Genomic DNA, 14,036 nt, shown 5'->3' with positions numbered 1-14,036 from the left:
TGGAGGAAATAACACAGTGTCGGGATAAAATGGATTAATTCAGGACAGACAGCAGGGATTATTGGAGGAAATAACACAGTGTAGGGATAAAATGGATAATTCAGGACAGACAGCAGGGATTATTGGAGGAAATAACACAGTGTAGGGATAAAATGGATAATTCAGGACAGACAGCAGGGATTATTGGAGGAAATGACACAGTGTAGGAATAAAATGGATTAATTCAGGACAGACAGCAGGGATTATTGGAGGAAATAACACAGTGTAGTGTTAAAATGGATTAATTCAGGACAGACAGCAGGGATTATTGGAGGAAATAACACAGTGTAGGGATAAAATGGATTAATTCAGGTCAGACAGCAGGGATTATTGGAGGAAATAACACAGTGTAGTGTTAAAATGGATTAATTCAGGACAGACAGCAGGGATTATTGGAGGAAATAACACAGTGTGGGGATAAAATGGATTAATTCAGGTCAGACAGCAGGGATTATTGGAGGAAATAACACAGTGTAGTGTTAAAATGGATTAATTCAGGACAGACAGCAGGGATTATTGGAGGAAATAACACAGTGTAGGGATAAAATGGATTAATTCAGGACAGACAGCAGGGATTATTGGAGGAAATAACACAGTGTGGGGATAAAATGCAATGGATGTTGTGAAGATGGATTGTTAAAAAGTGTTTGATAAGATGCCGGACAGGAGGCTTGTTGATCAGATTAAAGCTCACGGTGTTACAGGGAGTGGGTCAGTGTGGATGGGAAGTTTGATAAAGGGCAGAGTATTGGTTGATGGATGTTTTTCAGACTGTGGGGATGTAAACAGTGGTGTCCCCCAGGGGCAGTGTTGGGACCATTGCTCTTCTCAATACAGAGCAATGACCTGGGCTTGGGTACAAGGGCATCAGATCAACATTTCCTGACAACACCAAGATAGGGAGCATTAAGAACAGTGAAGAGGATTGTTAGAAACTTCAGTGTGACATCGGATAATTCGGAACAGGAGTAGGCCATTCAGCCCCTCGATCCTGTTCCATCATTCAGTGAGATTGGTGTCCGTGACTGTGGGGTTGGTTTATATCAGACAGGAGGAGATTGGTGTCAGTGACTGGGTTCAGGAATTGGAAATAGCCATTTAGCCCCACAATCCTGCTCCGCCATTCAATTGGATCAGGACTAATCTGTACCACAACTCCATTTACTCGCCTTTGCTCCATATCATCTTCAGCTGCTTCATCAATGACCTTCCCTCCATCATAAGGTCGGAAATGGGGATGTTCACTGATGATTGCACAGTGTTCAGTTCCATTCGCAACCCCTCAGATAATGAAGCAGTCCGATCCCGCATGCAGCAAGACCTGGACAACATCCAGCCTTGGACTGATAAGTGGCAAGTAACATTCGGGCCTGACAAGTGCCAGGCAATGACCATCTCCAACAAGAGAGAGTCTAACCACCTCCCCTTGACATTCAACGGCATCACCATCGCCAAATCCCCCACCATCAACATCCTGGTGGTCCTCATTGACCAGAAACTTAACTGGACCAGCCATATAAATACTGTGGCTTCAATCGCAGGTCAGAGGCTGGGTATTCTGTGGCGAGTGACTCACCTCCTGATTCCCCAAAGCCTTTCCACATCAACAAGGCACAAGTCAGGAGTGTGATGGAATACTCTCCACTTGCCTAGATGAGTGCAGCTCCAACAACATTCAAGAAGCTCGACACCATCCAGGACAAAGCAGCCCAATTAATTGGCACCCCATCCACCACCCTAAACATTCACTCCCTTCACCACCGGTGCACAGTGGCTGCAGTGTGTACTATCCACAGGATGCACTGCAGCAACTCACCAAGATTTCTTCGACACATATCCCAAACTCGTGATCTCTACTATCTAGAAGGACAAGATCAGCAGGCATATGGGAACAACACCACCTCTCCAATTCACACACCATCCCGACTTGGAAATATATCGCCGTTCCTTCATCGTCGCTGGGTCAAAATCCTGGAACTCCCTTCCTAACAGCACTGTGGGAGAACCTTCACCACACGGACTGCACCAGTTTAAGTAGGCGGCTCACCACCACCTTCTCAAGGGCAATTAGGGATGGGCAATAAATGCTGGCCTTGCCAGCGACGCCCACATCCCATGAACGAATTTTTAAAAAATCCCTTGCAAACCTCACACAACGAAAACCTTTCAATCTCAATGATGAAAATTTCAGTCGAGCCCCAGCATCCACAGCCTTCCAGGGAAGTGAGTTTGTAATTTCCACAACACTTTGTGTGAAAAATTGCAACCTTATTTTGCTCATAAATGACCCAGCTCTAATTTTAATATTATCAAGAAGGTGGCAGATGGAGTATAATGTGGGGAAATGTGAAATTATTCACTTTGGTAGGAAGAATAGAAAAGCAGAATATTATTTAAAAGATGAGAGATTGAGAATTATTGGTGTTCAGAGGGATTTGGATGTCCTTGTACACTGATCACATAAAGTTAACATGCAGATCCAGCAAGCAATTAGGAAAGCAAATAGTATGTTGTCCTTTATTGCAAGGGGTTTGGAGTGTAAGAGTAAGGAAGTCTTGCTGCAATTATATCGGGCTTTGATGAGACCACACCTGGAGTACTATGTACAGTTTTGGTCTCCTTACCTGAGGAAGGATATACTTGATTAGAGGGGGTGCAACGAAGGTTCACGAGATTGATTCCTGGGATGAGAGGTTTGTTGCATGTGGAGAGATTGAGCAGAATGGCCCGATATTGTCTGAAGTTTAGAAGAATGAGAGGTGATCTCATTGAAACGTCAAAAATTCTTCGAGGGCTTGACAGGGTAGACGCTGTTTCCCCTTGCTGGAGAGTCGAGAACCAGGGGGCATAGTCTCAGGATAAGGGATCGGCCATTTAGGACTGAGATGAGGAAATATTTCTTCACTCAGAGGGTTGTCAATCTTTGGAATTCTCTACCCCAGAGGGCTGTGGATGCTCAGTTGTTAAGTATTTTCAAGAATGAGATCGAGAGATTTTTGGACACCAAGTGAATCAAGGAATCGGGCAGGAAAGTGGAGTTAAGGTAGAAGATCAGCCATGTTCTTACTGAATGGCAGAGCAGGCTCGAGGGGCCGTATGGCCCACTCCTGCTCCGATTTCTTATTCCCTCTTGTTCTGGATTCCCCCTCCAGAAGAAATCATTTCTCTGTACCTACCTTATTGAATCATTTTATTATTTTAAACACCTCGATGAGGTCACATCCCAATGTTCTAAACTCATGGGAATAAAAACCAAGTTTATGCCACCTCTCCTCATAATTTAACCCTTTTAACCCCGGCATCATTCTGGTGAATCTGCACTGTACCTTTTCTAAGGCCGATTTATCTCTCCCTCGGTTCGGTGCCCAGTTCTCCAGGTGGGGTCTGACCAAGGTTCATTACAACTGAAGCATCACTTCTGTATTCCAACCCCACTCGAGATAAAGGTCAACATTCAATTAGACTTGTTGATTATTGTCAAGATTTGTAAGGAATTTGCAAAGGATTCTAGGGGATCTTAGAGTTGGGATTTTTCTTTATTCTGTCCACTCAAGGAGTTTGATAACAGACTTACTCCTTTGAATTTAGTGCTGGATTATTGGGCCGTGATGTGTTTACTTGTTTGTATTTTGTTAAATACATTTGCTGAGTGTATTTAAATTTAAGACGAGATTCCCAGGCCTGATGCTCTATTCACACATCGAAGGTGAGAGAGATGCTGTGGGACACACGATAAGTCCAGTAGCTGAAAGTGATTCACAGACTGGGTTTTGTGTTCAGTGATCCCGGGTACATTACTGATACCTTCCCTGGATCCCAAGGCTGGGAGAGGCACTCGGGAAGGACCGGGGAGCTGGGACTTGGCCATGAGAGTAATTGAAGGTATGAGAACTGAAATAATCTGCAGTGAGAAAGGAAAAAAGGCAAAATAATCGGTAATGAGGACATCAATTAGTCTCTTATCTTGAATTCATCAAGTAATTGACCCATTCTGTTTGAAACAAAGTTGATTTATTTGACATCGATCCAGAATATTGAATTTCAGCCCAGTTATAGCGGTTATTAACATCAGCAGAAACAAATCCCAACTTCCAGAATGATGTTCTGCTGCTGAAACCCTCATCCGTGCCTTTGTTTATCTCCAGACTCGACTATTCCAATGCTCTCCAGGCCCGGCCTTCCACTTTACACCCTCCGTAAACTTAAACCCACAATCTCCAGATCAATAATCAGTCCCATTATTCATTGTCTCACTGGCCCAGGCTGTGGAGAACACGGAGCAGCTCCCACTCCCACAGCACTGCGGTATGAGCAGGTACCGAGTCAGCCTCAGTCATGAGCACTGGAATCCACGAGTCCGGGTGTGTCAAAGGTGCACGGTGAACAATCACCAAAGTGAAACATTTTTGCCGCTTCCCTTCGATACCTCAGCTGGTCGAGCGACAAGACTGTCGTGGAAAATAAGACAAAGTCATCCTTCCGTCATTTGTTCAATTCCGGCTCGAAGGCGAACACGTGATTTTGCAATAAGCAGCAATTAGTTCAAGGTCGCTCTCTGAACTTTACAGGCACCTCACAGATTAACATGTTGCCATGAAGGCACAGGACGCCTCTTTTCCTTTCTCAAACCTGAAAACTTTCTGTGTCTGCCCAAACAAGGCTGCTCTGCCTCTGCTCACCAGCAGGGAGCGCTTTTGAGCAGCAATACTTCAAAACACTCAGCTCTCGCTTTCAGGCAAAAGAAGTCTTCGATCAGCACCGGACTCCACGAGTCTGAACGTGTCAACAGGCGCACGGTGAACAATCACCAAAGACAGCACTGTTTATCACTTCCCTTCGATAGCTCAGCTGGTAGAGCGGAGGACTGTAGTGAATAAAACAAAATAAAGTCATCCTTAGGTCGCTGGTTCAATTCCGGCTCGAAGGAGTGAGTGTGATTTTGGAAGAAGCAGCAATTACCTCAAGGTCACTCTCTGAACTTCACAGGCAGCTCACAGATTGACATGTTGCCACTCAGGCACAGGACACCACTTTTCCTTTTCAAAACCTCAAAGCTTTCTGTGTCTGCCCGAGCACGGCTGTTTCACTCGAGCATTTCCCTCTGCTCACCAGCAGGGAGTGCCTTTGAGCAGCAACACTTCAAATCGCCCTCAATTTCAGGCAAAATGGTCTTCGATCAGTCAGTCAGTCAGGGCTCTCGCTGCTCCTCGAGCTCGGGCGGCTGTTGCTTTCCGGTGACCTCGTCTTCCTTCTGAAGGCTCGGGCTCTTCTCAGCATCACTCATGATTACTGCGGCTTCCCGTTCTGCTGTTCCTCACTTGCTGATGCTCGATACCGCCGATTGGAGCAAAGTATTTAATATATTCAGGGAGCGGCAACCCAAGGCAAGATTTCTCTGCTGGTCTTGGAGCAGCTTGAAGGCGAGTGTGAGGCAGGAACTGTGAGGGGCGATTTACAAACAGCAAACGAGGAATTAGCTCAACTGGTGGAGCGCTCACTTGGCCTGTGAGAAGTAGCGGGATCGTTGATTATATTCTCCACTCACCGTTTGTCTTGGGGCAATTATACAGAAACAAGAGTGTTGTCAGTGAGTCCATCGCCCATGGACTTCCTAAACTTCACTGTGTGTTTGGATACAGAGAGATCAAGGGGCAGCAAATCTTTTGATGTGCTGCAGTAAGCAAAAGTTCTTGATTTTGCGATGCAGCAAAGATGGAAAGATGAGGTGAGAGATGGAAAAAAAGCTTCGTAATCCTTGATACCTTCTCTGAAGATTGAATTCAGGACCTTCAGATTATGACACTGATGCACTGCTTGCTGCACTGAGAAGGCACTTACCAGGTATGGAGCCAGGCAGCACCACCAAGTAGGACAGCTTGCAAGGTATTGAAGGCCATAAAATTTTGCATAAAAAAATCCAAGCCAGGTAGGAATCGAACCGAATGCGTTATCCATTGCACCACTGGCCCAGATTATAACGAATTAGTAGCAGTGGGAGGCAGTGGGCATGGCGGAGGTACTAAATAAATACATTGCATCTGTCTTTCCCAAGGAAGAAGACGCTGCCAGAGTGTCAGTAAAGGAAGATGTAGTTGAGACACTGGATTGGCTAAAAATTTATAAAGAGGAGGTACTGGAAAGACGAGCTGTGCTTAAAGTAGATTCGTCATCTGGTCCGGATGGGATGCATCCTCGGTTGCTGAGGGAAGTAACGGTGGAAATTGCAGAGGTACTGGCAAAAAACCTCCAAACATCCTTAGATATGGGGGTGATGCCAGAGGACTGGAGAACTGCAAATGTTACACCCCTGTTCAAGAAAGGGTGAAAGAAAAAATCCAGCAACTGCTAACCAGTCAGTTTAACCTCGGTAGTGGAGAAAGTTCGAGCAACGATAATCCGGGACAGAATTAGCAGTCACTTGGACAAGGATTAGGGAAAGGCAGCACGGATTTGTTAAAGGCAAATCGTGTTTAATTAACTTGATACAGTTTTTTGATGAGGTAACAGAGAGTAGATGAGGGCAATGCAGTTAATGTGGTGTGTATGGACTTCGAAAAGGCATCAGATAATGTGCCGCATAATGGGTTTGTCATCAAGATTGAAGCCCATGGAATAAAAGGGGCAGTAGCAGCATGGATACAGAATTGGCTAAATAACAGGAAACAGAGTGTAGAGGTGAACGGTTGTTTTTCGGAATGGAGGGAGGTGTACAGTGGTGTTCCCCAGGGGTCGGTGCTGGGACCACTGCTTTCCTTGATATAATGTGGAGATGCCGGTGATGGACTGGGGTTAACAATTGTAAACAATTTTGCAACACCAAGTTATAGTCCAACGATTTTATTTTTAATCCCACAAGCTTTCGGGGGCTTTCCCCTTCCTCAGGCGGTGTGGAAAACTTCTTTACATCGGGAGTAGGCAGTCTGTGGAATTCACTTCCACGGTTAGTGTTTGGGGCACACAGTTCTGTAATGACAAGTGGTCCTCATGTTTTTATCCAAGACAGGCCTCAGCCCAGTCATTTACTCTTAATGTTGGTGCAATAGTTCAAGCTCAGAGGTGCCAGGTATCAGGAGCAGCAGTAGCTGTAAATAAAATCTAAATGTAAGTAAATACCAATACAGTTCATCTTCATCTATTTCGAGTTTAATAACTTTTGCTGAATGGGGCCCAGGCCAAGTGCCAGGATATCGGGTCAGGTTCACCATAGGAAATGAGTTTGACATCCCTGAGATAGACAATGTGAACCGGATTACCCTCATCCACTAACCCAGCAACTTCTTCAAAAAACTCAAGCAAGTTTGTAAGACACCATTTTCTTTCCCAGAAGCCGTGTTGAGTATCTCTAATGGCTCCTTCTCTTTCCCCGTGATCATAAACAGCATCTCTTAGGATCCCTTCAAGCATCTTCCCTCTGATCGAGGTCACACTGATGGGCCTGTCATTCCCCGGCTCTGATTTGTCCCCTTTAATGAAAATGGGAACTACGTGAGCTCCCTTCCTATCTCAGGGGACAATCCCTGACTCTATTGAGCTGTTGAAGATACAGGCAAGGGGCTCACAGAGCACCCGTCCCATCTCTTTAAACACCCGGGGGTGGATATCATCTGGACCTGGAGCACAATGCATTTTGAGAGTTCATATTTTATCCAAAGTGACATCCCATTCTATTTTAATATTTATGATGTTATTGTTGACAGCACATCCCACAGCTGGAATCTGAGCCTCATCCACAGGAGTGTAGACTGATGAGAAATAGTCATTCAACAGCTCTGCCATAGCCCGGGAATCTGTCCTGAACTGTCTTTCAGTGGCCCTAAAGCATCTTTAATGGTCTTCTGACTCCTGATGTAGCTGGAAAGACATTTGCTATTATTCTCAGAATTGGGCACCATCTTCTTTTCCAAAGATCTCTGAGCTTCTCTCATGGCTGCTTTTGTCTCCCTCGATTGTGGGTGATATTTGACCCAATTCTCCTGTAAACTGAATTCATCCTGATCCGATCTGGGTTAAATGTAAGACAGTTCGGGGAGTCAGGAATCATTCACCGCTAGACCCACACTGAGAGGTAAAACCCCAGACGGTTCCTTAGTAAGGATTCCTCTGGTACCTCAGCATATCTTTGTCAGCTATCTCACAGTCCACTCCTGGAGGCCCCACTCCCTGAGCCTGCAACCTTCAGCAGGGTCAGTGGTGGAGTTCCGCAGTGGGAGTGATCCCAGAGTAACTGTCGGGATCGCCCCCACCCTGTGGATGGTCCGGATCGTGTATTTTTAGTGATCCTGGTGTCTAACACGCACACATCAATAAAACCGGGAATTCTGGAACACACTGCAGGTCCTTCTTTATCTGGAGATCAAATGACTGTTGTATAATTGTACCAGCAGTTAACAGGCTCCTGTGAACTCCTCCCTCTGCTATTTTGATGCAGACTTTAACTCATTTATTTTAAATGGGTTTGTTTTAAATGAGTTAACGCCTGCCTTAAATGGTAGACTCAGGACTGTCACACAAACAGGTTAAATCTTCATAGAATAATTACCACAGTCATTTTTAGACTGGACGCCGCACGGTGACTTTGCTGTCAGTGAAGAGAGACGAGAAAGACCAAAGTGCCGTTTGCCCCTCTCAGTGTGGCCCTGAAGGACTGTGTCCAGGCTGAAGTTCTGTTCCCACCGGACGATCCTCCCCCCAGATTGTCCTTTCTGAGCTCCAGTCAGGTGATGTTAAACACTCAGGTGGGAAAGACCAAAATCTACAACAAAGTGTTTGAAACAAAGCTGATTTATTTCACAAATATCCAGAATATTAAACTCCAGCCCAGTTATAGGGGTTATTAACATCAGGAGGAACAAACCCCAACTGTCAGAATGAACATGGTTCAGTCCTGGATGTGATTAACAGCAGAATCCAAACCCTGCAGTCATATGTGAACTCGCTGGTGTCTCAGCACGTGTGATGACTGAGTGAATCCCTTCCCACACACGGAGCAGGTGAACAGTCTCTCAACCAATGGGCATGCGTTGATGTGTCAGCAGTTCATTTCTGCTTCTGAAGCTCTTCTCACAGTCACTGAGTTAAAAGGTCACTCAATAGTGTGAACAAGTGGATGTTTCAGAAGGTGGGATGAATTAGTGAATCCTTTCCCACACACGGAGCAGGTGAACAGTCTCTCCCCAGTGTGAGTGCGTCAATGTCTCAGCAGATCATTTCTGATTTTAAATCTTTTCTCACAGTCAGAACATTTAAAGGTCTCTCTTCAGTGTGAACTCGCTGGTGTGACAGAAGGAGGGATGACCGAGTGAATCTCTTCTTTCACACAGAGCAGGAGAACGGCCTCTCCCAGTGTGGGTGCGTTGGTGTCTCATCAGATCAATTTTGCTTTTAAACCTTTTCTCACAGTCAGAACATTTAAAAGGTCGGTCATCGGAGTGAACTCGCTGGTGTGTCAGCAGGTGTGATGTCCGAGTGAATCCCTTCCCTCACACGGAGCAGGTGAACGGCCTCTCCCCAGTGTGAACTCGCTGGTGTTTCAGCAGGGTGGATGATCGAGTGAATCCCTTCCCACACACGGAGCAGTTGAACGGCCTCTCCCCAGTGTGACGGCATCGATGAGTTTCCAGCTGTGCCGGACAATTGAATCCCTTCCCACAGTCCCCACATTTCCACGGTTTCTCCGTGGTCCGGGTGTCCTTGTGTCTCTCCAGGTTGGACGATCAGTTGAAGCCTCGTCCACACACAGAACACGTGGACGGTTTCTCCCCGCTGTGAATGGTGCGGTGTTTTTTCTGGCTGTGTAACTGGTTAAAGCTCTTTCCACAGTCAGTGCACTGGAACACTCTCACTCGGTGCTTTTCCATTCACACTGGTGTTTGAAATCTTCTCCTACGGATAGAACAGACAAACATTTCTCCTTCCACATTCAAAGGCCGATGATATTCAGGTCCTGATGAATCGAGTGACTCTGTCAGATCTTGACGTGATCTTTGGTTTGAGTTTCCCTCTGTAAATCCTCCCCTGTAAAAGGAGTTTATTAAAGTTATCACTGTAAGTACAGGATAGAAATTCAGATCAGATAACTCTACTTTCAATGGAACATTATTTCCTCTCTCATTCCTCAAAGCTGTAAATCCCCGTCCCACACACTCTCCCTCCTCCCTGTGCTGAAATCCAAACCCATCGCATCATCTTTCAGTGGCCCGAAACCATAAGTGAAAGTGTGAGAGAGTGTGAGAGAGTGAGTGAGAGAGTGAGTGTGAGAGAGTGAATGTGAGAGTGTGAGTGAGTGTGAGCACAGCAGTGGGCTCGGTGTGGAGAATGAAGTGGGGCAGGTGGAGCATGTTTCAGTGGGGCAGCAGTGATCATAATCTCATTAGGTTTAGAACAGTTATGGAAAAGGACAGGGGAAAGTCAAATGTGAAAATTCTTAACTGGAGGAGGACTAATTTCATGAGTTAAAAAGGGATCTTGTCCAGGTGGATTGGTATCAAAAATTGGCAGGCAGAACAGTAATTGAACAGTGGGAGGCCTTCAAGGAGGAGTGGGTTTGGGTACAGAGTGGACAGATTCCCACGAGGAGGAAAGGAACAGCATCCAAAGCGAGAGCTCCCTGGATGACTGAAGATGTAGAGATCACCATTTCTCCTTCATTTACAGACGCTCCCTGACCGATCACCATTTCTCCTTCATTTACAGACGCTCCCTGACCGATCACCATTTCTCCTTCATTTACAGACGCTCCCTGACCGATCCCCATTTCCCCTTCATTTACAGACGCTCCCTGACCAATCACCATTTCTCCTTCATTTACAGACGCTCCCTGACCGATCACCATTTCTCCTTCATTTACAGACGCTCCCTGACCGATCACCATTTCTCCTTCATTTACAGACGCTCCCTGACCGATCACCATTTCTCCTTCATTTACAGACGCTCCCTGACCGATCACCATTTCTCCTTCATTTACAGACGCTCCCTGACCGATCACCATTTCTCCTTCATTTACAGACGCTCCCTGACCGATCCCCATTTCCCCTTCATTTCCCGGCGGGTAGTGAGGGGGGATAATGTTCACTGTTTTATATTCGGGTCTGGGGCCGCACTCGGGGTTTGTAAAGCCTGAGCCTGGGCCTGAGCCCGGACCCGGGCCCCGGGGTTTATTGAGCCTCTTGCTCCGATCCTCTGACCTGCACCGAACGCGCTCCTCCCGCAGCCTCGACTGGCCGCGCATGCTCAGGACACACTGCCCGATAATGAGTCACTACTGCGCCTGCGCACTGGGCTCCACTGATTCAGATAGGGCACAATCTGAACCGCGCTGCATGCTGGGTGATGCAGCCGCCATTGATGATCTTAATATCAGGCCGAAAAACAAAGACATTGGAAGCAGGAAGAGCGCGTTTGGACCAAGGATAATAAAATAAACTGAAAGCCCAGCCCTTCGTGCCATTTAAACCGGCACAAACACACAGCACAGAAGCCCCCCCCCCAACTTTGGTGAACTCCAGATAATATTTTTTCATTAACTTTTATTAATTTCGTTTTATTAATTGTTGCAACTGAAGGGTTCAATTAATGTTTATTTTCCAACTGCACCACAGGACCGTCAGTTTCACCATTAACCCCGCCCTGGTGATTAAGGAGATATCCGGACCAACTGGAGCAGCAGGAATTTATCGGAATTTCCAGTCATGAATGGGGTGCCGCAGGGATCAGTGCTGGGGCCTCAACTATTTACAATATATATTCATGGCTTGGATGAAAGAACAGGGTGTCTTGTGGCCAAATTTGTTGATGAAAGGTGGAAAAGCAAGTTGCGATAAGGACACAACTTGTCTGTAAAGAGATATTGACAGGTTAAGCGGATGGGCAAAAATTTGGTGGATGGAATATAATGTGGGAAAATGTGAAGTCATCCACTTTGGGAGGAAAAATAAAAAAGCAAAATATTATTTGAATGGACAAATACTACAAAATGCTGCGGTACAGAGGGACCTTGGTGTCCTCGTACATAAAATATAAAAAGTCAACATACAAGTGCAGCAGGTAATCCGGAAGGCAAACGGAATATTGGCCTTTATTTCTAGCAGGATGGAGTATAAAAGCAGGGAAGTCATGCTACAACTCTACAGGGTGCTGGTGAGACCACATCTGGAGTACTGCGTACAGTTCTGGTGACCTTATTTCAGGAAGGGCATACTTGCATTGGAGGCAGTTCAGAGAAGGTTCACGAGGTTGATTCCGGGTATGGAAGGGTTGTCTTATGAGGAATGATTGAACAGGTTTGGTCTGTAATTATTGGAGTTTAGAAGAATGAGAGGAGATCTTATTGAAACATACAAGATTCTGGGGGGACTCGACAGGGTAGATGCTGAGAGGATGTTACCCCTCATGGGGGAATCTAAAACTAGGGGGTATCGTCACAGAATAAGTGGTCGCCCGTTTAAGACGGACATGAGGAGGAATTTCTTCTCCCAGAGGGTTGTGAATCTTTGGAATTCTTTACCCCAAAAAGCTGTGGAGGCTGAGTCATTGAATACATTCAAGGCTGAGTTGGAAAAAAATTTTGATTCGCAAGGGAGTCAAAGGATATGGGGAAAGGGCGGGAAAGTGGAGTTGAGGTAAACATCAGATCAGCCATGATCTCATTAAATGGTGGAGCAGACTCGAGGGGCCGAATGGCCTACTCCTGCTCCTATCTCTGATGATCTTATGGTCTTATGGTAAATTGACTGGAGGGATGAGAGAACAGTTGGTCCTCCAACCAATCGGAGTGTGAGAGGGGCGGGAGTTGCGGCACCGAATGGGCGGGTTTAAGCCCAGATGTCCGTCATTGACTGAAGCATCATTTAAAAAAAATAATTTATCTTAAGCTCCAGGAGAAAACACGACCTTTCTGTTGTGGCTTGAAACAGATTAAACCAGATGAGGTGGAGCAAACATTTCAACATTTGTTGGAAAAACACATTAATTAAGAACAGCCAACATGGATTATTTGAGATAACTCGAGTATACTGATAAGGGAATGTCGTGGATGTTGTGTAGATGGAATGTGAAAAGGTGTTTGATAAGGTGCCGGACAGGAGACTTGTTGATAAAATTAATACCCACGGTATTAAAATGAATGAGGCAGTGTGGGTAGGAAGTTGTGTAAAGGGCAGAAAACAGAGAGTAGTGGTTAATGGATGTTCTTCAGACTGGAGGGATGTAAACAGTGATGTCCCCCAGGGTCAGTGTTGGGACCATTGCTCTTCTCAATATAGAGAATGATCTGAGCTTGGGTATGTGGGACACAAGGTGAAAATCTCTAGGTGACGCCAACATTGGCAGCGTGGGGAACTGGGAAGAGGAGTGTCAGTGACTTCATTGTGACGTCCACAGGTTCGTAAACAGGCGGGTGAAATTTAACGCAGAGAAATGTGACGGGATACATTTTGAGAGGAAGAAAAATGAGATGAAATGTACACTGAATGGTCAAAGTTGAAAAGTAGAGGAGCGGAGAGACTGTTAATTAGACTCATAGAATCAAAGAAATTGATGGCACAGAAAGAGGCCATTCGGCCCATCGTGTCTGTGCCGGCCGAAAAAGAGCTATCCAGCTTAATCCCACTTTCCAGCTCTTGGCCCATAGCCTTGTAGCTTCTGGCAGTTCAAGTATTCTTCAAATGCGATGAGGGTGTCTGCCTCTACCACCCTTTCAGGCAGTCAGTTCCAGACCCCCACAACCCTTGGGTGAAAGAATTTCTCCTCAGTTCCCCACTAAACCTTCTACCAATCACTTTAAATCTATGCCCCTGGTTATTAACCTCTCTGCTAAGAGAATTGGGTCCTTCCAATCCACGCTATCTGGGACCCTCATAATTTTGTTCACCTCAAAATTATGAGGGTCCTTCAGTCTCCTCTGTTCCAAAGAAAACAACCCCAGCCTATCCAATCTTTCCTCATAGCTAAAATTCTACAGTCCAGGCAACATCCTTGTAAATCTTTCTTGCCTTGTGTAT

The 14,036-nt window shown here is 45.8% G+C and overlaps 1 non-coding gene across 1 annotated transcript; it reads left to right on the top strand.

Annotated features, from left to right (window-relative positions):
- The first annotated feature begins 4,872 nt into the window (after window positions 1–4,872).
- On the top strand, window positions 4,873–4,966 carry trnay-gua (transfer RNA tyrosine (anticodon GUA)). The gene is made up of 2 exons: window positions 4,873–4,909; window positions 4,931–4,966. It is a non-coding gene; the product is annotated as a tRNA-Tyr (tRNA).
- Window positions 4,967–14,036: the final 9,070 nt, after the last annotated feature.

Source organism: Heptranchias perlo, unplaced genomic scaffold (genome assembly GCF_035084215.1).
Source record: "Heptranchias perlo isolate sHepPer1 unplaced genomic scaffold, sHepPer1.hap1 HAP1_SCAFFOLD_495, whole genome shotgun sequence".
Taxonomy (NCBI): Eukaryota; Metazoa; Chordata; class Chondrichthyes; order Hexanchiformes; family Hexanchidae; genus Heptranchias; species Heptranchias perlo.
Note: the sequence above shows the minus strand (reverse complement) of the source record. Positions and strands in the feature narration are given on the sequence as shown.